Raw genomic sequence first — 3,702 nt, forward strand, 5'->3', positions numbered from 1 at the left:
AAGGGTCACCCCATAATGAGGCATCTCCCACTGAAAAATACAAATTAATTATTTAAATTTAATAAATTTCTATTAATTTGTTAATTCCTCAACTCCAGTGTCATTGCTGGGGATTAGGGAGGAATTTGGGGGGCTCAGGGGGGCTCTGACCTGAGGGGGGGTCACGGTGCTCCAAGGGTCACCCCAGGCTGAGCCTTCTCCCACTGAAAAATACAAATTAATTATTTTAATAAATTTATATCAATTAATAGCTGAATTACAGTGTCATTGCTGGGGTTTGGGAGGAATTTGGGGGGCTCAGGGGGGCTCTGACCTGAGGGGGGGTCACGGTGCTCCAAGGGTCACCCCAGGCTGAGCCTTCTCCCACTGAAAAATACAAATTAATTATTTTAATAAATTTATATCAATTAATAGCTGAATTACAGTGTCATTGCTGGGGTTTGGGAGGAATTTGGGGGGCTCAGGGGGGCTCTGACCTGAGTTGGGGTCATGATGGTCCAAGGGTCACCCCAGGATGAGACATCTCCCACTGAAAAATACAAATTAATTATTTAAATTTAACAAATTTCTATTAATTTGTTAATTACTGAACCCCAGTGTCATTGTTGGGGATTGGGGGGAATTTGGGGGGCTCAGGGGGGCTCTGACCTGAGATGGGGTCATGGTGGTCCAAGGGTCACCCCAGGATGACACATCTCCCACTGAAAAATACAAATTAATTAATTAAATTTAGTAAATTACTATGAATTTGTTAATTACTGAACTCCAGTGTCATTGCTGGGGACTGGGGAGAATTTGGGGGATTCAGGGGGGCTCTGACCTGAGGGGGAGTCATGGTGGTCCAAACGTCACCCCAATCTGAGGCATCTCCCACTGAAAAATACAAATTAATAATTTTAATTTAATTAAACTGCTATTAACTAGTTAATTGCTAAATCACAGTGTCATTGCTGAGAATTGGGGGAATTTGGGGGGCTCAGGGGGGCTCTCACCTGAGCTGGGGTCTCTGTGGTCACTTCATGCTCACCCTGGGCTGAGGCTTCTCCCACTGCAAAGTCCAAATTAACGGTATTTAATTCATTAAGTTTCAATTAATTAGTTAATTGCGGGCCCCCCCAGCTGCTCTCAGCAGGGTCTGGTGGCATCAGGGACCCTCAGCCATATGCTTGTCATTGTCACTCCTCACTGAACAGCCAGGAACGGGGGGGGACCCCGAAATCTGCACCTCGGGGGGCTCTTAGTGAAGAGGAAATTCCACGTTTTTACCCAAAAAAAAGGGGGGGCTCACCTGGGGAGGGGCCCCGGGGAACCCACGGATGAGGATTCCATGAGCCAAGAGCTGGAAAAAGAAATTAAAAAAGAAATTAAGTCTTGAAACTCCTGTAAAATCCCCCAAAATCCATCCACAACCCAAGATCCTCCTTTAAAGTTACAGAGACCCCAAAAATCTCGATTTGTGACCCCCCCAAACCCCCCCGGGGTCCCCTCAGAGCCTCAGGGGGAACCGTTCAGTCACAGGGCTCAGTCTGGGGCGGTATCGCCTCATCCTCGGCAGGGGGACCCCAAAAAACCCCCAAAATCCCCACTTAAAACCCCAAAATCACCTCCCCACTCCCTAAAAATCCAATTGTCACAACCCCCCTCATCAAACCCCCAAAATCCCCTCCCCAAACCCCAAATCCCCTCACTCACCTCAGCCCCCATGGCGCATACCTTTAAAACAAGAAAAAATGCTATTAAAATGAAGATTTTAACAAAGCCTTTATAAAAACTTTAAATTTAAACTCCCCGAGGGTTTGAAGCCCTGAACAAAGACCTGAACCTCCTCACGTGGTTTAAGCTCCACAAAGGGTTAAACCCCCCCCCACCACGTGGGTCTGAGCCCCTCTGAGGGTCCCAAACCCCCCCAAAAAGGGATCCGGAGCCCCTGTGGGGTCAGTGCCACTCAGATTGTTCCAGAAGCTTCTCCACTGACCCATCAGCAAGAGAGAGTTCAGGGTGATCATCCCCGCAGCACTGCTGCCCTAAAATCCCGCTTATTAAACCCAAAATTACTCACCACGGGCAGAAGCATTATTTCGCGGGCAGAAATACTAAAAATTAAACAAAAAAAAAAAGTGTTAGAGTCACAAAGTATTGCGAACGTGGGGCAGCCAACTCCCAGGCCGGGGCAGGACGAGCCCTCAGAGAACTTTAAACTCTTCACCGCGCCATCAGCACAGGTCTGTGAGAAACTCATCCCCGAGCAGCCCCTGGGGAAGGCGCGGACCCCTCACGGAACCCCTCAGGGACGGACAGTGACTGCACCGTGAGGAGGGGAACGGCGCTGAGGGGGCTCCAGGCTGCTCCCCCTGAGCCACGGGAGAGGGAAGGCGGTTATGGAGGGCGCCGCACCCCCCTGAACCCCCCACATGCCCCCTCAGGCCACGGAGCGAAAGGAATTGGAACAAACCTCTCCCGACCGCTGCTGGGACAAAATGGCCGGCGCGCTCCCTCACGGGCGCTTAAATAGCGCGCAGGGCATGCCGGGAAAGGGGCGGGGCGCGAGCGCTGAGGGAGGAGGAAAAGGCGGGAAAATACATGGGGGGCTTGGGGCGCCCCCTGGCGGGTGAGGCCGTGAGGGGAACCCCCGGGGGAGTTTTGGAGTTTTTTTTTTAAGAATTCCACCCGAATTCATTCGGCAATTCTCGGCACCGCTCGGAAGGGTTCGGAGCCATCAATTAATTGTCTTGATGGCTTTTCGGCTCTCTCCTCCGCCAATCGGGTGTTTGCAGCTCTTTCCGCGCGTCCCTCAGCTTCACTCGGGTATTTCCGTCACCTTTCGGCTCCCTCGGCCCCGCCCACCGCCGCACTCGGTCATTTTCGTCCTCTTTCGGCTCCCTCAGCCCCGCCCACCATCACCACAATCGGGCATTTCCGTTGCCGTTCGGTTTCCCAAGCCCCGCCCCCTGCAGCACTCGGGCATTTCCGTCACCTTTCGGCTCCGTCGGCCCCGCTCACCACCACAGCACTCGGGTATTTCCGCCAGCGCTCGGCTCTTTCCCCCTCCCCCACAGAGACTCATTCCCCAGACAGCGTCTCCTCATTCTCCTCATTAGCCGACTCCAAATTAACGCTCCTTAAGCTCCTCCCTCTAATTAACCACCCCAGCAGCTGCTGGGGCAGCCCTGTTAACCCCTTCTGGGCCAATTTCACCCCCAAACCACTCCCAACACTTCACAACCAACACTAAAACAAAGTCAAACAACTCAAGGAAAGCGTCAAAAACAGCTCAAAACGCCCCAAAATGGCGGGAATTGAGCCCAGATTCCTTTATTGGGCTCAGGAGTTGGCGTTGGGCCCCTTCTTCTTGCCGAAGGTGGGCACGACGTTGACGAAGCGCCGGTTGTACTGCATGCGCCGCCGGACCCCTCGAGCGCGGCCTCACCGCGGCGTCTCCAAGGCGGAAAGGGGCAGCGCGCAGGCGCGGCGCGGTGACGTCACCCGTACGTGCGGCGCGCGCGGCGACGCCGCCAGCCGCGGAACTACAAAGATGGCGGAGTCCTGGCAAGGGGGGCGTGGCCAGGGAATATCTCGGAGCTCATTGGTTTAGAGCGCTGATGGGCGTGGCTACACGGAGAGCGTCACTTCCGGGCGGCAAATCCCCGCGTTGCCGTGGCAACGCGATGGCGGCGGCTGAGGAGAGGTGGGGGAGGGGCGGGT

The 3,702-nt window shown here is 53.8% G+C and overlaps 1 long non-coding RNA gene and 2 other non-coding genes across 4 annotated transcripts; all 3 read right to left on the reverse strand.

Moving 5' to 3' along the window:
• LOC120512808 lies at positions 1 to 3,017 on the reverse strand. Of its 2 annotated transcripts, XR_005630125.1 has the most exons (9): positions 2,453 to 3,016; positions 2,060 to 2,093; positions 1,693 to 1,713; positions 1,289 to 1,339; positions 993 to 1,048; positions 821 to 873; positions 477 to 529; positions 314 to 366; positions 1 to 30 (listed from the first exon to the last, which is right to left on the reverse strand). It is a non-coding gene; the product is annotated as an uncharacterized LOC120512808 (long non-coding RNA). The 2 variants fall into 2 exon arrangements; XR_005630126.1 differs by lacking the exons at positions 1 to 30; positions 477 to 529 and adding an exon at positions 163 to 203 and having other exon boundaries at positions 2,453 to 3,017.
• Positions 1,489 to 1,556, reverse strand: LOC120512812. The gene has a single exon (XR_005630129.1). It is a non-coding gene; the product is annotated as a small nucleolar RNA SNORD31 (small nucleolar RNA).
• LOC120512810 lies at positions 1,941 to 2,014 on the reverse strand. The gene has a single exon (XR_005630127.1). It is a non-coding gene; the product is annotated as a small nucleolar RNA SNORD26 (small nucleolar RNA).
• Positions 3,018 to 3,702: the final 685 nt, after the last annotated feature.

This window comes from Passer montanus, unplaced genomic scaffold (assembly GCF_014805655.1).
Source record: "Passer montanus isolate IOZ18808 unplaced genomic scaffold, ASM1480565v1 scaffold787, whole genome shotgun sequence".
Lineage (NCBI taxonomy): Eukaryota > Metazoa > Chordata > Aves > Passeriformes > Passeridae > Passer > Passer montanus.